At 28.7% G+C, this 20,627-nt stretch overlaps 1 long non-coding RNA gene across 1 annotated transcript in view; it reads left to right on the top strand.

The window, feature by feature from the left end:
- Positions 1-6,571: 6,571 nt before the first annotated feature.
- The window catches only part of LOC149886416 (uncharacterized), a 204,547-nt gene continuing 190,491 nt past the window's right edge, over positions 6,572-20,627 (top strand). Inside the window, exon 1 of the long non-coding RNA XR_016454093.1 lies at positions 6,572-6,704. This is a non-coding gene — a long non-coding RNA (uncharacterized LOC149886416). The remainder of the gene's footprint in view (positions 6,705-20,627) is intronic.

The raw sequence follows: 20,627 nt of genomic DNA, 5'->3' as shown, positions 1-20,627 counted from the left end.
ACTCATGTAAGACTAAACAGTTTTATTTTTGTTATATATTTATTGATTCTTGAGATGCTAATTTTAAAATACTCTTTGAAAAATGGTTGCTATAGGCGTTGTTAGGTAAATAAAATATATCTGTTCTATTTAAGAGATCAACTAGACCTTCTAATATTCAACTAAAAAAAGTGCTCAAATTATGTTCTACAATGACTGAAATTTAAAAAAATCACTTAAAAAAAAAAATCAAAAAAATGTAAAAAGTACGTTTTGAATTGGGGTGGACCACCTTAATTGCTTCCTAAGCTTTTTTCCAGTTAGTTTGTCAGTTTGTTCTTTACCCAGGTGATAAAGTCTCATTTTTGCATAGTTTTCTGAAACAAGTTTAATCAGTGAAAATAAATGGTTATTAATGATTGCAAATTCAAACATGAGAAGTTTGTTCATTAAATATTTCTATATTCAAAATTTTATTAACAGATTATGATTTTTTTCAAATTAATAGTTTCTTTAATTGTCTAATTATTTTTAAATCATTTCATTTCTGTAAACTTTTTAAAAATTTATTTCATAGTCCAGTTTTTTTTTCAAAACTGTTTAATTATTTTCTTTAATATTTCTGTAAAGCTTTATAAAATTTCGGTCACCTCAAAGAGCTTTGATCGCCGCTATCTTGGGAGGCCAATTTTGGCTTCAATTTTGTTTATAAAAAGACAAGAGAATACGCTATTCAACTAAATTTCGAGATCGGTGATTTGATTCCATCCAGCCGGCAAAAAACGTAATCAAAACGTTGCTTATTAGTTACGCGCTAATGTTGCAATTTAACGTTTTAAAAACGTTGATACATCGTTATTAAACAAACTGCTTTAATTACAGCTGTTTAACTGAATTATATATGATTTAACTATCATATTTGATTTCCATATCACTTATAATTCAATTCTATACCATATATGAATCCTTAAAAGCATATCTCCATGGAATTAATGCACTATGTTTTTTTACCTTTTTTACTTTTCTATATTATAAATTGTATTAAGAGTTTATAAATATATAATGAAATTGTAAAGGTAAGTTTTTTGCCATAAGTTTAAATAAATGTCAACAAGTCTATATACGAGATTATGAAAATCAACTATATTCTTTTGGTTTTTTAACCAAACAATACTAACTGCAAAATGACTTATTAACTAAAAAACAGTTGTTTTTTTAAAAAAAACCGGTTATATAAAATTGTTGACAACTGTTTTGTAACCATTTTTTTAAACTATAATAAGACGCTATTTTTTGAATGCTGTTTCACTTGTCGCAAATAGCCCCTGTTGGCGGTATATGTATGTCATCCTTTTACATTAGATGTCTCAACAAAATGATCTAAAGATTTATTGTAGAATAAGCAAAGAAGAGACCTTTAACCTCTAACTTTTTTATTATACAACTAATTTATGTGCAAGTATTTTTATCCCAATCTTTTTATTTCAAATTCTTAACCAGGTAATTCAAAAGCATGAAGACAAGTTTAACAATTTTTTTGAAGGTATTGTACCAAATGAATAATTGGAGAAAAAAAAAGTTTTTTGACATTAGTGCATGATACAGTATTTATGAACAAAATAATTTATCATGGAAAGAATAAGTTTGACAGTTTTTAAGCTGTTTCAAACAGGAAAAACTCCTTGAGAGATTTTTAAGACTTTAAAGCCTTGAATTTACCGATCTGGTGTCTATAATATCTTAAAACGCCCCAGAGAAACTGGACCTGCTCTTCTAAAGAAGGAACCAACCCGAATCGAAAAACCAGAACACACAGCATTTTCAAGAACACTAGAGAAAAAATCAGCATTTAAAGTTTTTCACTGCAACTGCAAGTTTGACAACCAGAAGGTGTCAAAACCGTTTAACTTTAATTGTGTTCCGAATGTAAAAGTGAAATGGTGTCAAATTCAGACATGATAAACGTTATTTCGCGGAAACTAAAGAAATAATGCTGATTGTAAAATAAAAACAAGGTCATCTCGTACTCGAAAAAGCAGCTCTATCGCATTCAAACCGCCTTGTTTTTGAATCGAAACACCATAAACATCTTTTCAAAAAAAATGAGGTTAAATAACCGTTTGTTTTTTTTACATTTACATTTACTTTAAGCATCAAAGTTTGATTTTGTTTTTGATGTTTTTGGTTTTCTTTTGGGTCCGCTATTTAAACAAAAAAAGGTGCTGACAGGAGCAATATTTTTAAACCAGTCAAAAAATTCAATAGTTATAGAGTCTGTGTATTAACTCATTTTATAAGACATTGTTACAATGCATTTATTGCTATACAGAAAGCTAACCGTGCTGAACGGAATTTAGATTTCTGGTTCCCAAATAAAAGTAAAAACTTTTAAAATTATTTTATCAAATTTTTTTCAATTTCATTATTTTAAGTGGTAATGGGGTAAAAAACATCCTTCTGGTTAGCAGTGCATAGCTAGATTATGGAGTCTTTTGATTATGCTTAAGAGAGCTATATTTTTACATTTAATCTAAGCAAATGTCAGGCTAGCAAATATGTTAAAATTTATCCGGATTTTCCTTTACCGTCTACACCAGTGCCATATTGTGAAAGAAATGTTTCAAGTGTTCAAAGAATAAATCATGAAGAATTGTTTCTTTTTCTAAATACGGATTTTTTATTTTAGTGATGCAAATGTTTGAATAAAAATTCGTGCATTCCTTCTTACTGATTTTATTTCTTAGACAGTTTTACGAAGAGTTTGAAAACTTTCACAAGAGATAACTTTCCTCCTCTTCAACTCATTTTCTGATTCGTTACAAAAAGTTCAAAAAAATTGCTTTCGTGTTTAAAGTTTACCTGACCAGTTGAAGGAATTTGAAAATTCTGATCGGAATCGTATTTTTTTTTTTTTTTTATTGTAAACTACAATTTTTAGAGAAAATATAACGAATGCTCGAGGTGAAATAAGAGATAAGTTGGGACTCAACTTTGTCACTTACAGTTTAAGTTTGATTTAGGGAGAAAAGGTTTAACTTTGAATAAACAAATCAAAAACAACTTTACAAACTTATAAATATATGTTTTGCTTCTATCCGTATGTAATGAACCTCTAATAAACCATCAAAGTTTTTACGAAAGTGATCATTTTCGTTTTTCTATAAAATGGTTTAGAACTGTGTGCATGAAATTCTTTTCTTCACATATTAAAAGTTTTAATTAAAAAAAAAAAAATGTTTTGAAAAATATTTCTGTTCTGGAAAAATTTTATTGGAATTTGATTTTTACACTAAAATATGACAAAATTAGATGTGAAAGGGAAAGAAGAAATGTTTAAGGAGGATCGGAGCATTTCTCAAGAGTTCAAAAAGCATTTCTTGTTGACAAATGTTTGCTTTATGTTTAAATATAAATCAACTGTTAAATATAATCTAGTTTCATTCGAGAGCGGTGCTGTATGCCAAACATTTTTTTTATAAAGTATAGAAGATAAGTTTTAAAAATGCGTTTTATAAATACGTTTTATAAATTAATGTCTAAACTTTAACACGTTTTTTGATTTGCATGAAGTTTTTTGTAAAAGAGACTAAGACAGACACCTCCGTTACATACCAAGAGCGCTTTGTAAAGTTGAGCTTCCTGAAATTTTTTTTAAATGTCAGTTATTGCTAAATTTAAATAAAAAAACATTGATTTTATTAAAAACGTTTTTTTGGACAATTTTTTAATTTTTAAGAAAAGCGTTTAAGATGTTTAACTTCTCTTTTTTTCAAAATGCAAGTTGTAGTGTTTACATTGTTCTTCCACTGAGGTCCTCTTGTTTCGTTATTTTAAACCCTTTCACCGCCGGCATCTCAAAGAGGAGACAGCAGTTTGGTTGGATTTTTTCATTAATAAAACCGGATTAAAGGGTTAAGAATGTAATTTGCTGCATAGCTAGTATTTTGTATTAAAAGTGTGCAAATAAAAAATATATAGTGAATTAAAGTTGCGTATATTTTTTATAAAAATTTATCATACTAAAAAATATATCTCTATATATTGGTTTCAATAAAATCCGCTCGCTGGCGGTGAAAGGGTTAAAAACAAATTTTTGTTAAAATTAAGTGTTTAAAAGTTGTTTAAAATCGCTTGTTGATATCACTCACCGAGAATGATCTTTTGAATCGAACTTTTTTTAGTAACATCCACAATCTGATGGTTTTTCATCTATTATTCCAACGCTTTCCTCTTAACGCAGGTTTTGAATAGAAATGAGTAAAGTCTCATTTAAAACTAAGTTTAGATTATGAGGATTGCAGTATACGTACTCTATGAGAGGACAATTAGTTTGGATTTTTGTTTGTCGATTATCTAAAATATTACGTTTTTAAAAAACAGAGAAACACGATATGCTGATGCTATACCTTAAACTTATAAATAGGCATTAAGCAACGATATTGCTATAAGTTGTAAAAATATATCTTACAAAAAAAATAAAATGTTACATCTAATAAAGCCCCTGCGTTGCTGCGCCACTGACTTGATATAACTGTATTTAGCTCGTATAAGCATCATTCATTAGGAAATCGAGAAAAAGTAGTGGGGTATTTTGGCTTGTAAATCAACTCGCATGCCTCTTCGTGGTGATGAAATATTTGATGCCATCGTTACAGACCTTAAATAAAAGTTATTATTCGAACTTATTTTTAAGTAATTTTGTTCATTAGCTAAAATTTATCTCTGTATCTTTTAAGCTTTAATTAAATCTCTCTATCCTTTTGGCTTTTCACATAAAACCTCTAGGTTTACTCTTCCCGTATCATTTCTATTTTTTTTTTTTTTTACTATCCGTCTTTCATCGGGTGATGCATAAGTTATCAGACAAACATTGATTCCATTTTTCTAGCAAATTAAACAAACATGTGGTAAGTTTTAAGCGATAAATGTTTTGTAGATTTTTATACATACCACATGGTTGTTTTAAGTTAAAACATATATTTAAAATGAGATTAAATGCAACAGATTGAGAATCTTTTCGAAAACTTCTCGAAAATTTTTTTTGCAAAAAACCCTAATATAAAAACCAGTGAAATCATGAATCATTTCGAAAAGGAAGATATATCCAAAGATCGAAAAGCTCAAAAATATATCCAAAGATCGAAATCGAATATATGATAACTTAAAGACTTGAAACTGCTCAGTCTATTTCTGATAAAAATCGCCCTGGTCGTCTAAAGTTAGGGCTTGGCAGAAGCCAAATTAAAGAGACATATCAACAAACTAAAAGAGCTAGGTGAGAGAGCATTGTATCTTAAGTTTGGTGTAAATCAATCAACTATTGGTCCGCAATTTAAAAAAAATAAATATTCAATAAAGCAAACGTAAAAAGATTTTCAAATTCACTTATTATACAACAAAGATAAAAGCGAAGAAAAGAAACAGAAAACTTGTAAACCATCTCTACAACAAGAAATTGCTTCTGGTCATCAATGATGAAAAATGCTTGAGTTTTGCAGAGGATAATATCCCTGTAAAATCTGGATACTACACAAACATCAAAGAAACATGAAAGTTTTCGTTTTGTAGGAAAATAGAAATTTCGGAAACGTTGTTAATGTAGATAGTGTGGTTTGTCCTTTCCACTTTTTCGTTCTTCCAAGGCTGTAGCAATCAATAGATTAATCTATATTAATGAATGTTTAGAAAAACGACTTCTTCCATTCTTTCAATATAATGTGGACTTTTACAATTTATGGCCAGGTTTAGCAAGTTCTCATTACTCCTAAGGTTCTCTAAATCGGAAGGACAAACATCTCAATTATATTGACACGAAATCTAACCGACTAACAATTCCTTAAGCACGACAAATTGAGAAACTTTTTGCAACATTTGGCTCAAAAGGCTTCCGAGGGAGGTTGACAAGAGAGTAACTCTTGATTGATCGTATCGCATTAAATCTAAAAGAACTTGATAAAAACATTTTGCAGTCGCTAATGAAAGGTGTGAAAGCGAAATTGAGATTTATTGAAGATAATTGGGTTTTTTATATCAGAAACAAATGACCTAACTTAACAAGTTTTTTTTCAAAATATATTGATGACTTTTTCGTGTTGAATTTGTTTCAATGGCCACCATATCTAATTTAATTATTCTGAAGAAATGGTCCCTACGTTTACCGTGTTTAAGCTGACTATGATCAGATTCTTACAAAGAATATTCCTCCGAAGCTAATCACTATGGAGAAGACTTCCAAGTTTTAGGCAAGGTTCTTTTTATATGTTTCCGTCCACTGTTGTTTTTTTTTTTTTTTAATTTTATTTAATTTTTTTTATCAAATTGTTATACTTAAAGACAAAAGAATCTGAAAATGAACAATCTACAAAGGGGATAAAACTACAAGACAACTTTAGAAACAATTATTTCAGCAAACAAGAAGTTTTGTAATTATTGCTAACTTCTCAGATCTGTAGAACATTAAATGGCCTAATGGAGTTTTATACCAAAGCAATAGCAAAGAGTTAGCGTAATATAGCTTTAAAGCGATAGTCAAAGCTTTACTTTTGACTATCGCTTTGAAAAATTAATACTTACAAAAACTTCATAGTGATAGTAAATAAAACAAAACAAGTCTTTATGTTACTTTTGCTTCTTTATAGTAAAGTTTTTTAAAACTGTAACGAAAACCCTAAATACAAATACGATGTATATATTGGACATAACTGTCCATGCGCAACTACATTTAAGTACTTTCAACTGTAAGATTGCAGCCCCCTATTCTAGAGGAACTTTACTAATTGATAACTAATGTTTCCTTTGTAAGCTGCATTTAATTAAATCAAACTTCAATTAGAAAAATGTTGCTCCGGAGAAGGAAGTGGTCCTGTAAAAAAAACTACTTTTGCAACTTTTTTGTCGAAATACTCCCGCTTGTAAATATAATAAAATATATAATATAACTCGTTCGTACTATTTTGTTAAACCCTATTATTTGATAAAGACTCTTATTCATCGACGGCCATTGTTACATTAAATAAAAAAACGTGACTTTAGTTTAAAAACATTTAGCAACTGAGTTTAAACTCAATACGAGAAAGTTCATTAACTTAAAACGCATCGAAGTAAAGTTTCAGCAACTAAAACAAGATCACGCCGATTTCAGTTTGGTTCATCGCAGATCTCGTTTGGCAGTATTTTGCTCTACAAAAGCAATACCGTTCTTATTGATTAGAAATGAGTTTTTGTTTTGGTTGTCGCTTTTTATGGCTTGCTGCTGCATGATTCAGTCTTTTATATTTGACGTTGAGGTTTAAGCTTTAAACATCTTTAATGTGCTCATAACGAGTTCCAGAATGTTTATGAAAACAAACTCTGGTTTTATCCATCAACCAGCTGTTCACATAAAGATCGCAAGAAAGGTTATTGATAGTGAGGAAAATGGAGAAACTAGAGCACGAAATGAACCGTACGTTATCTAATTTTGTTCTTTTTGTATTACTTGTTTACTAATAATTGAAAAATAATTAAATAGCAATTTTAGTTTCATAGTTAGAAAAACAAGTAAAAGTAGAAAAAAAAAAAGTTTTGTAGAAGTTAATAAATTAAGCAGAACGAAACGAGAGTTTTTAAATAACAAATATTGCAACTGAATGTTAAAACTTAAATTTGAGAAAGTTAATACCAAAAATATTATTTCAGAAAACAGTTTCAGAGAAAACTTCTTTAACTGTACCAAAAAGGCTACAAAATCTATTCAGTAATGAAAGATTATGTTCCGTTACTCTACTCATCTGATTAGTTAATAGCATTCCCAAAACCTCTGAAAATCTTTTTCGATTAGAGAATCAGAGCAATGACTAGCACTCATAAATTATCATAAGTTACATATTCATAATATATAGTGTTATCTTTAAAGTAAATATGATAAAACATAGAAAAACAAGTTTTAAAAACTTTTATAGTAGTAAAAAAAAGTTCCGCAATAGCTAAACGTTGAACAATTTTATTAAGCCTATGGTTATAGCTGAAAGGAGGGTGCATTTCGTGCCTAACAACAAAGTTTCCTACCAAAACAAAATAACTTTCAAATAAAGATCAAACGGATAAAACAATTGCAGATATTTCACATTAATTACATGATAAGCTTACAGCTTTCATGATTCTCTATTTAATGTCGCTCATTCTTTGACTTGTGACAGAGTATTTGCTATTTTAAAAAGAAAACATTAAAAAAAATTCATCCGAATTACACCAACGTGTTGTTAATGAAATAAAATAATCTTCAAAAGGTCAAAAGTTTGAAGTAATTATAATTAAAACTAATGACAAAAAGCGAAAAGAACTGCTTGCTACAGGATTATACAAAAGATCTGAAAACTGCTTTCAACGTTTCTCAGTTTGTTAAAATACCCTTGGTAGAATGAGCCCAGTATTGCTGAAGGTAAATCACTTCGTTGAGGGTCTTTTACCTAGTGCGTTTCTACTCAAAAACAATTCAATAAAGCCAATTGAAGAAAGGTTAATTAATTGTTAAAATTGTTAATATATAAATATTCTATGACGTAAAAAACGGTTAATCAATTGTCAAAATAATCGATTGGGGCATAAGTCCATTTTTGCTGAAATTTGGCTTTTATTACTTTAGATTTTAAAGTGCAAATGGCACAAGATAGCTATGTTAACATATAAACCCCCAGACGAACCTTTAACGTGGCTTAAGCAAATTTAAGAAAAACTGTTGAAACAAAAAATGGTTTTATGCAAACTTCATGAAAACAACTGGTTTTGTCCATCAGCCAGCTGTTCTCATAAAGATCGCAGAAAGAGAATGTTTACAGTAAGAAAAAATGGAGACACTGCGTAGCAAACAATATTGGAGCGTGGTTGTTTACAATATTGGCGCAATGTAGTTTACAATATCGCGCCAATATTGGGATGTCAACATTTTCTCAATATTGGCCAATATTGTTCAGCCGATATTGGCGCAATATTGCTCAGCCAAATATGTTGATTTACGACACGAGAAAAATTTTGGTAATCGTTTTTTTTGAGTTAAGAGTTTCGAGCCAAGGTAACGTAAAAAAATTCCTCACTTTGAATTTTACAATCACTTATAATAAAAAGTTCTATTTAATTCATTTCATTTATAGAATTTGAATTAAAACATTCATTACAAAGCTTCTATGAAAAAATGTTTGATGGGGGATAGGGGAAAAATTCTGCGATAACAGGAGGAAAAAAAAAATTTCCATACAAAATATTATATATATGATGTTAGCTAATAATCTTCAGATTTAAAAAAATACAACATAAGACTTTTAAAAATGGTTCATAAAATGCTATTATTATATGATCCTGGGTGGTTACTTTCATTTTCTAGTTGTAAACGTTTTTCGGCTGTTGGCCGATGTTTCCTCCCGCCATCTCTGTCATTAGCCGCGGCCAGAAAACTACCAATTCTTTCTTTGTTGACTTTGTCACCTGCATTTACAAATTGCCTTTTTACAGAAGCTGTAAATAAGTTTTAAGTTAATTGTGAAATTGTAAATGCAAATAAAATTATATTGTAAGTTAAAATTACGATCAACTCATTGCCAACCTACTAAATTCTAATTCTACTAAAGATTCAGTTAATACCAACACCATATTGTTATGTATGTAGATACATTCACATATAAATCTTTATTTGCTTTTGCTCAACACAAGTGTGAACATGGTAAATGAAGAATTTTTAACCAAAATATTAAATTGTAAACAAGAAAGTTGCTATAAAGATAATTGTAAAATTGTGTCTTACCTATCACCACCTGGCAGGACATAAGGGCCAAAAAAAATTTCTTCTGCTTCCTCTCATACATTGAATAAAGAAGACACTTTTTTGGCCATTATCTTTTTCGTTATTACAGTTGTCAATCATTTTATAATCTTCACATCAAACTGTCGCAAGAAAGTTGGATGTGAAGATTATAAAATGAATGACAACTAAGCATGGGAATTTCGAAGTTCGAAATTCGATGATTTCGTAATTTCGGATGTTTCGATCTAAATTTCGGTCCGAAATGTATTCAAAATTGGATCGAAACTAATTTCGAGTCGAAATTTTTCCACAAGTTTTAGGTCGAAATAAATTTCGTATCGAAATTTATATTGAATTTCGAAAGACGAAATTTCGAATTTATCAGAAAAATAAATTTCGCGAATTTCGAAAGAACGAGACTGGCAGGTAAATCGAATTTCGCAATTTCGTGATTTTAGAAAAAAACAAAAATCGAAATTTGAAACATACCGAATTTTCGCCTAAATTTCGTCAAATTTGGAACTAATTCGCCAATTTCGTCTTATCTCGTCAATTTTGATTTTATTTTGATACTTTCGAAATAATTTTGTTGATTTCGTGCAATAATTAATAAAACGTCGAAATTAATTTTATTACTTTTGGTAGATTAAATTTTTCATTAAATTTCAACCAGTGGGAGTATTAATTTCGCCTCATGAGTGTTAATTCGCCTCTTTTTTTTAATTTCGATAGGTTCGTTTTAATCTTGCTGGTTTCTTATTAATTTCGATAATTTTGATTTAATTTCGCTGGTTTTGTATTAAATTCGATTTGAATATAAATATTGACAATTTTAACTTAAAACTCATTATCATTTTGTTAACCAAAACTACTACTACTAGTTTCTCTGTGCTACTACTGCTACAGTGCTACTTTTTGGATTTATTTCTGCACTACTTTCTACACTACGGAAAAAACACATACTACAATTTAGTCACTGTGTATTAAGATAATATTTCATTAATGGCTACATACGCTGAATCAACTAAAAAGCATTATGCCTCGCGAATGGAAAGAGTCGTGGATATTAATATTTATATGGATCCATCAGAATCGCTAAATCGTAAATATCTCGAAAGTCGAGCGAAAGAAATAAATGACGAAATACATCGAATCGTTGGTAGAGGGAAGGTTTCGAGCCTCACTTACAAAAACCGAGGTCAATGGATCATCGAATTTCACAACACTAATGACGCTGATGCTTTTATAAAATCCGATATCAAAATAAGTAAATGCAACAAGAGCATAGCAAAGAGAAAAAGAACCGATATAGGATTTTTAATAACAATAAAGTGTGACCCCTTGATTTACGATAAGGAGATACTCGAAGCACTCGACCCTTTCGTAGAAGAATTCTACAACATAACACACACTACATATGAATTCGATAAGAGCCTAAGAGACGGTAGGAGATTATTTCGAGTTAGACTTAGTGTTACATTAGAAGAATTACCACATTTCATTGAAATTGGGGGTGTACGTATCGCGTTGCACTTTGCTGGGAAATCTTTCCTCTGCGGAGTGTGCAAGAACTCACATCCCCCAAACATCAGATGCATCGCGATGAAGAAAAATGAACCCCAGATGAATGAAAGCATAGATACAGAGATAGATGAACCCGACCATCCTGAGAAAAATATGAAAATCAATGAACCTACAAAAACAGAAACTCTAAACGACTCTACATTAGAATCAAAATATAGAGCAACGAGTTCACCAAAGAAAACCGAAGAAACTACCACGAAAACAAAGCCTACCGCAGATGAAATAATAGATGAACTAGTTTCTAAAACGTTTACATCGATTCCCGAAGAAGAACTCAATGCAGAACTTAGAAGATTGTGACCTAGAGATTGTGATCATAAGGTTGATCCTTTGATGTGGTGGAAAAATAAAGCAGACCTTCTACCAAAGCTTGCAAAATTGGCAAGGCATTGGCTATGCATTCCAGCCACCTCAGCCACCTCAGAAAGAATGTTTTCAACTGGTGGCAAAATTGTTACAGACACAAGACACAACATAGACCCAGAAACTACCAGCAAACTGTTATTTATTAATGAAAATTATCACAGGGTTGATGCAAACATTAATGAATGGGATCTTAAATGTGTGGAGGAAATACCTGCCTCTCAAGAAGAACAGAGAAATCAAAATTACAAAAGACAAGCACCACCAAATTCACCAAATGCAAGTGTTACTATGAGCCCTCCTAAAAAAAGGGCTTTGTCTGAAGTCATGAAGAAAAAAAAGAGACACAATCCAGACTACAGTGCATCAGCAGAATTAGTGGATGACCCAGACACTCCAACTCAATCTGCTGAGTCTCAATCTCAACCTGAATGTTCTCAATCTCAATCTATTTTGCAGAAATCCACTTCATCAAAAAGAAAGACAATGGATAAAAAAAAAATGAACAGATCTAAAACATTTGACACAAGTAAAGATGAAGGGAAAAGGAGCATCCTTGATGCTTTAGATGATGATGATTTTATTGATGATGATGATTTGATTTAAATTTGATTTGATTTAAATGTTTCTACTGCAAAAGAAATAATAAATTACAATTTATTTCATTTCATTTCATTTTATTTCATTTTATAATAAATTAAGGTGAAAATGGGGAAAATAACAAAATTAAATCGAAATATACGAAATTAGAACGAAATTAAAACAAAATAAACGAAACAATTACTTCTTTTAATAATTTTGTATCTTGTAGGGGAAAATTTTGGGTTTTAAGGGAATTTCGCGAAATTAACAAAATTAACTGAACTAACGAAATAATTTCGACCTTCCAAAATTATATCGAAATCAACGAAATTAGATCAAAATTGTCGAATTTTACTTCAATATGCTGAGTTCTTTCTAATTTCGGTGATTTCGATTTCGAATACCGTCAATCCGAAAATGTGGGTAAAGTACAATTTCGCGAATTTCGAAAAACCGAAATTTTTAAACATTACAAATTCACGAATTTCGAAATCACGAAATTAAAACTTATGTTTAATTTCGTGTCAATTTCGTTACTTTCAATGAGCCGAAATTATACGAAATTATTTCGCGAAATTAAACAATCCAAAAAATCGAAATTTCGTTCTCAATTTCGATCCGAAATTGAAACACGAATTTCGTTTCGTTTAATTTCGTCGATTTCGAAGGCCGAAATTCCCATGCTTAATGACAACTGTAATAACAAAAATCTAAAATAACAATAAAGATAACAAATGTAATGAAGTTGAACACGCATAAAATAAATGAAAACTGTTAATAAGTTATACTTTACAATATTTAAAATCAAAATCATTTATTACATATTTTTAAGTTAAAAAATGCTACTAGCACATATAGCATGCTTCTAAAAACCTTTTAACTGATTGCAGTTCACTGATACATACCAAAGATTGAAAGGTATCTTTGTTCTTTAAACGTTCTTCCAGGATTAGAAGGACATTTTTTTTTTTAATGGGCAAGTAATTAATTGAGTTGAGACAGATGGTCCTGCTAAGTTTCCACCAGGAATGCCATCTGCTGCAGGAAACACCAAACCATTTTCTACATTGATTAGGCGGTAGTTTGATTTCTTTAAATCATGCTGAATACTGACAAGCAGATCTAAACTCTTTTTCTCAAATGCTATGATAAAAATTATAACACTAGCTTTGACTACATAGTAAACAAAAATTGATCGGTTTGATCAATTTTTGTTTACTATGTAGTCAAAGTTATTGTTATAATTTTGTTTACTATTACATACTAAACAAAAATTGATCTATATCAAACAACAAGGCATAAACTTCAGTGTTTAACAAAACTAAGAAGTTTAATGTTTAAAAAACGGTGTTATTATCAGAAAGTAAATTCAATAAATATCTAAACAAATAACATATCAACATAATTTTTTAACGATCAAGTCACGAGGCTTTAGCAGCAATAACAGTTGCTAAGTTCTGGCTAGGAGAGGGTGAAGGTGAATAAGAATCATCATGAGAAGAGGGTGCAACAGATAAAATTGGATATGTCATACATGTATTTTCAGATTTTTTTATAATTGAAGTTGTATTTGCAGGTTGTATTAGTTTGGAAACTAGCTTCAACAGGCTTCTTAAATTTGGGCGATATTGATGGAAAGCTATCCTCCTCAGTGCTATTGTGCTACTGTCTCTCTCAGCACAACATGCAAGTTTCTTAGCTTATATAAAGTCTATATAAAATCTATATAAAATCTATATAAAATCTATATAAAATCTATATAAAATCTATATAAAATCTATATAAAACCTATATAAAATCTATATAAAATCTATATAAAATCTATATAAAATCTAAATAAAATCTATATAAAATCTATATATAAATCTTTATAAAAATCTATATAAAACTATAGATTTTTTTTTAATACTTCAAGTTAACCCATTTACCAACATGTTATAGGTCTTCAAAAACCGACAAACAAACGCAATAGCCCTATTGCCTTGGATAATGCTAATTAAAAACGGCTCCTTTCATACCCACACAATTTTATTAAGAAACTTTTTTGCAAAAAAGATTTAAGAATTCCATTTTTATTATTCAATGAAAGTTCATCTATTTTATTACTATTTTCTTTAATAATAATTCAAATTTTTATTAAAAAAACAGTCTTAAATTCATTTCTAAAAATGAAATTTTCAAGAAAAAATCACAGGTTTTACAAGAGTAAGATGTTTTATAGCTCGTTTGTATTTCTAATTATACTCGAAAGAACACTCGCGCCTTCAATAATCCAAAAAAACATTTTTTTATAATAAAAACCAGCCTGGCAATGTTTCTTTTAAGAAAAAACCGTAACCGTAACAAACAATAGTTCTGAAGGAGATAAAGATGCCACTAATGGGGTTAATCTTATTTTCTTTGTTTTACTAGATGAATTATTAAGTCTAACTGAAGTTCATTGTTTGGGTATGATTGAACATTATCATCTTCATTGAGAACAAGTTGTAGAAACTTTTCATTTTTCAGCCATTCTTGTTTTTTTCTTCAAAACAAACTTTAGATTTCGTACATATTTGCCATCTTCGATGAAGGTGGTGTATGAAAGTTGATAATTTATTATTGACAGTTAAGCTCACGCCATTTGCAACTGCATTCAAAATTATAGGATCTTGCAAAAGTAAATGAATTACTATATATACGTTTCATGGTCTAACTACAATTATATATATATATATATATATATATATATATATATATATATATATATATATATATATATATATATATATATATATATATATATATATATATATATATATATATATAAATAGTTTTGTTTACAATTTTGCAGGTTACTAAAAATTGATCATGTTTTAAGATGATAATATGTAATGTCTTTAACAATAATCAGTTAGTCAGAAGAAAATTAATTGAATATTGTCCATGCCGCGACAATATTCTATTTATTTTCCTATATATGATGCTCCAGCAAGCGTAAATTGTTAATATATATATATATATATATATATATATATATATATATATATATATATATATATATATATATATATGTATATATATATATATATATATATATATATATATATATATATATATATATATATATATATATATATATATATATGATCTAGCAATGGACTGGCGCATCTTTACACTGATCGCCTCAATCAACATCGATATAGAGAGATATTAGAAGATTATTTATGGCCATCAATGGACGTTTTCAAGGCTGACTCCACCTGGCAATTTCAACAAGATAACGCTCCTTGCCACACAGCACGCTCAATAAAGCAATACATGGAAGAAAAACGGTTAAATCTAATGCCTTGGCCCGCCCGCTCACCTGATTTAAATTCTATTGAAAATCTTTGGTGTTGGATGGTCTGCAAATTACAAAAAAGCAAGCCCACTAACTTGGTGCAGCTCAAAACGCAAATCCAAGAGTTGTGGAACACCGTGCCACAAGAACTAATCAGAAAACTTATAGATTCTATGCCGCATAGAGTCTTGGCATGCCTTAAAAACAAAGGTGGTCACATAAAATATTAAACTTTCTTAGAATCTTTGAAAAACTGTAAGTGCGCTAATACTTTTGCACGCTTAATTTCAGACATTTTTCCGAGTAGTCATTAAACTTCTAATTAACTCATAAAAAAAGCAAGCAGGTTGACAATATTTGACATTATAATTAATTTTTATTGGTTTTACCTTTCATTTAAAAAAAAAATTAGTTCAAAATTTAAGTTACTTTACAATTTATATTGATTTGAAGTTGTCCATAATAAAAAAATTACGAGTGCGCTAATACTTTCTGGGAGCACTGTATATATTAACAATTTACGCTTGATTGAGCATCATCAGATGCCAAAGGATGACATCTGATGATGCTCAATCAAGCGTAAATTGTTAATATATATATATATACATATACATATATATATATATATATATATATATATATATATATATATATATATATATATATATATATATATATATATATATATATATTGGCATGGATATTTCTGGTGTCAAATTATTAGACCACCTTAAACCAAAAAAGAAGTCAGTTATATATGTAAACTTTTAATTTTATGTTGATTTTTGTTCACCTGCTGGTTAGCAGTGCAGCTGTATGTAAGTCAAACTGGAGTAAATTTTAAAGCACCCCAACAGCGTATATATGTTTAAATATGAGACATTGTATTAAGACAGCGTTAGGCATATCATAAAAGTTGGAAAAACCCTATGTGAGTCTGTGAGATCAAAAAAGTGATAAAATATTCATTATTTACACACTTTTAGCAATCATTAAAACAAAATAAAAAATTTTTGAAAGTTTTACTTACAAAACGGTTCGCTAAATTGAATTATAATGCCAGTTAATGTACGATGAGCCTATTGTTTATAAAACTTGTAGGTTCTAAAAATTTTGATGTCAAAACACTGCACAGCAGTATAAACTGAAACAGAATTCTCAGCTTTTTGAGAGAAGATTGTATGAGATATCAGGAGCTCTGATCTAACAAAAAAAACTGCTAAAACCGTTTACAGTTGTATAAATTATTCCTTACTCTATGATACAGATTTATGTGAAATATATTTGGTATTTTAAAAAAAAATAAAGTTCAGATCATTTTGCTAAATTATTTATCTGAATTTGCAAACTCACTTTGATTTATTTTTACCGCGTTTCCCTTGCTCTCTTTTTTAATGCATAATTTTCTTAGAGAAGTTATTTTTATTAGCTAAATATATAAATTGTGCTTTATTTTTTTTTTTAGTTAACAACAATATTATCATCTCTACCAAAAAAAAAATTGCATAGTAAAATAATTTTGTTTAGTTTTTTAATGCTTTGGTGTTCACATCAGTTTTCTCATATACACCTCATCTTGTTAAGGTATTTCTAGTTTATTTTTATTTTTGTTGCACAAATACATTTTCTTGTATTTTCTACAGGAGTTTTTGGTGCTAGGTTCTTTATTTAAATGATTTTTATATAAAACTTTGTACAAATTGAGACACTCTGATTTTCATTGACGTACAATTTATTTCGAAATTTTAACGTAATTTTTCTCTTTCACATAAACAGTTTTAAAACATTTGAAGCAAAACTTTAAAACCAACTTATTTCCGTGGAGGAAAAAGAAGTATTTCAAAATTGCCACTACAGGATGTACTTGATTTATTTGGGACTACTTGAGCACTATCCCAAAAAAAAATTAACAGTGAGCAACAATGTCGTTTTCTAGAAAAGTTTCCTATTGAATTTGAGTTCATGAGATTCATTAATATTTAGCTGATAATTGGCTTTTTTTTTTTTAAAAAAAAAGGTATATATTTAATAAAGTTTGTGCAACGTTAATCTTCTTGTTAGACACTTTAATGCATTTTCAAAGTCAAAATAAGTGATTTGTGTTGAGTATTATCTCTATTATTATTATATTTGCTGATGTTATTCATTTTGTTTTATACTGCAGTTATTTTTGTTATTAATGTTGCTAAAATTTTTATTGTTATTATTTTTGTACTTCTTACATCAAATTTACTTTTATTAATTATTGATTAAAATTAATATTACTAATCATTAAAACGCTTTTCTTTACTTTTTACTGTTTTACTATTATGATTATCTTATTATTATTCTGTATCTTATCATTCTGTATTTAAATGATATGAAATAAGATTGTTTTTTTAGGTCTTTGGAGCAACTGAAGTGGATGCTGGTAAGGCAATTTGAAAATGATGTTATTTATTATTAGCTGTTGATATTTTCTGTCACTAAGCTTAATGAACTTTACTGCTGTAAAGTGTTTTTATATATTTACAATTCATGTGTTGCAAAATTCTTTTTTTTTAAATACAACTCCAGAAAGAGTAAATGTAAGAGTTGTAAAGAAAGAGTAAATTGTAAGAGTAAATAGTAAAAAACAAATTATTTTTGGTTTTTGGAAGAAAAGCAGGAATATTTGCATCAGTCATGTTTGTTGCCAGAATATTCAGCAGGTAATTTTGTTTTTGTTTTTTAAAACCATTTGAAAATTGGAAAAAAAGCTCTAACCCCTCACAAAACTAAAAATAGTAAGTTTACTGTAATTTTTAAAAATAATGATTGCAATTACCAATAACCTGCAAAATATTATTTCTTTAAAATAGATGCATTTTTATTTTAATTAGAATAACTGTAATATTTAAATTTTTTCAACTTAAACTAATCTGCAGTAAATCCATATTCGAATGCATTAACTGCAGGAAAATATGCAATGTTTAGTGTGTGTATCCCTTAAAAACTTTAATTGGCCATTAACTCTAAACAAGAAAGTTTTTGGAAAATGAATTTTGTACTCTCGAATTGAATTTTTTTCTAGGTTAATTTAACATTTAAAAAATATTGAAAAAAAAACTTTGATACCATACCCAAGGGGATGACTATTAGGGATGAAGAAGGATTTAATACAATCTCTTTAATATCATAAAAAAAGAACTTTCTGGATTTTATGTTCAGATTATAACTATTGATATTTTACTACACAAAACCATGTCAAATGTTTGTTCATAGTAGGTTTAACATTGTACTTTTTAATGTATATTTCAGTGCATTAACATAGTGTGGGCTACACTTTCCAACTTATTTTCAAAAAGTGATTGAAATCCTTATGAATTTGTTTGAGAACTTGTTCAGTCCAGTAACCAAAGCCTTAAGAATAATCCACGTAAAAAAAAATTAAATTTATTTATTGAAGGTTTTTGTAAGTTTTGCAAGTTTCGCAGTTTAACTGTTGAAATAGACTTATTCTTGCCCAGTTTCTCTCGGATATTATTATTATTCTTACTCAGATTTTTGGGTGATTGATAGAAAGTAACTTTAAGGAATCCCTGCTTTCCATTTACATCTAATTTGATACCAGGCTCTTTTTTTTGGTAGTAGGTAACTTACCTCATTATTCTCATTTACTTCTAAAAGCAATGAGAATTCATCAATATTGTACAAATTTCCTATCAGCTTGTTTCTTTCAATCAGTTTAATATTAAAACCAGAATTCATACTTCCATGCTCCCTCACTTCTCAGAAATTGAGCAAATTCTATTCTATTAAGATTACTTAAAAATCATAACAAAATAGTTGCAAAAATTGGCTTAAAAATCATTTTTAAAAAAGTTTTTTACCAGATTTTTTAGCGGAAAAAATTTACCTGGTATGTAGTTTTAAATAAAGTTTGTACAATATATCCAAAAAAAAGAATGCATTACTAAGTTTTTCTTGCAATAAGTTGCTTCGAACCAAACGTTTTTAAAGATAAAGCGTTCTGAAGTTTTAGATAGAAGCGATCAGAACTTTGCTTTGTGTTTAATGGGATATTGGTTTTACAATGGCTGTCTAATTCTTTTGTTTTTAAAACATTATACAGGAATTCTTTGTCCTGCTTATGCAAAACAATCTTTATATATATGACTTTCTGCATTTTTAATTGAAACATCTTCAGCTTTAAACTTTAAATGATCATAGGTCTAAAATGGAATTAGATTTTTTAATAAAATATGAAATCTGTTCATGAATTTTAGTTTTTTTCATTTTTTAGGAACTAAAAAACAAGTTTTATGATTTCATATGAAATATTATGATATTTTAGGTCAGCTCCAGTTACCCTAGCTTTTTGCAAATTATCTTCATTAGGCAATATCATCAACATACTAGAATTTGTCAGATGTCTTATATATACCTATATTGAACAACAAAATTCCTGGGCAATCCGTTAAAATATGTGATTTCTCTCTCGGCCTCTAACGAAAAAAGTTGTTTTTTACATTATTGATATGTTAAAATGTCATCTAATTATAATAAAATTAAAAAAAACAATTTCTAAGAATGTTTTGCAAAGTCTTAGAGCTTGTTCTTATTCACATGCGTCTCATTCTCTTTTTAAAGATTTTAAACAATATGTTGCTATTAAAATGTATAGTAGTCTGAAAAATATTAAAATTGCCTTTAAGTTTCATGGATTTCTCTGGCTGGAACAAATAATTTCTATTTTTTCATCCAGATATAGCCAGTAAAAATTTTTTATTTGCCAAAGTCAATTTTAATTCATGAAAAAATTTAAATTATTTTTCTTTTTAAACCAGTTTATAAAAACGGTTTGAATTTAAAGGTGAGTTAGTGTGGTTTTCTCTCTTTCGTACGAATGTGCTGTCGGTCTGAAGATACACTATTCTAATTTTTTCTTATTTAAAAAATTTTTTTTTTTTGGTTTGGAATAATATTTGCATACTTAGCAGCTTCATTTTTGGTCTTTAAATAGGTTGTTTTTTTTTGTGTGATATTTAGCAATAAGAATCG

Source organism: Hydra viridissima, unplaced genomic scaffold (assembly GCF_058129835.1).
Source record: "Hydra viridissima isolate aposymbiotic clone 2 unplaced genomic scaffold, HvirCarnegie_v1 scaffold_7, whole genome shotgun sequence".
Taxonomy (NCBI): domain Eukaryota; kingdom Metazoa; phylum Cnidaria; class Hydrozoa; order Anthoathecata; family Hydridae; genus Hydra; species Hydra viridissima.
The sequence above is the reverse complement of the archived record's forward strand: the minus strand, read 5'-3'. Positions and strand labels throughout refer to the sequence as shown.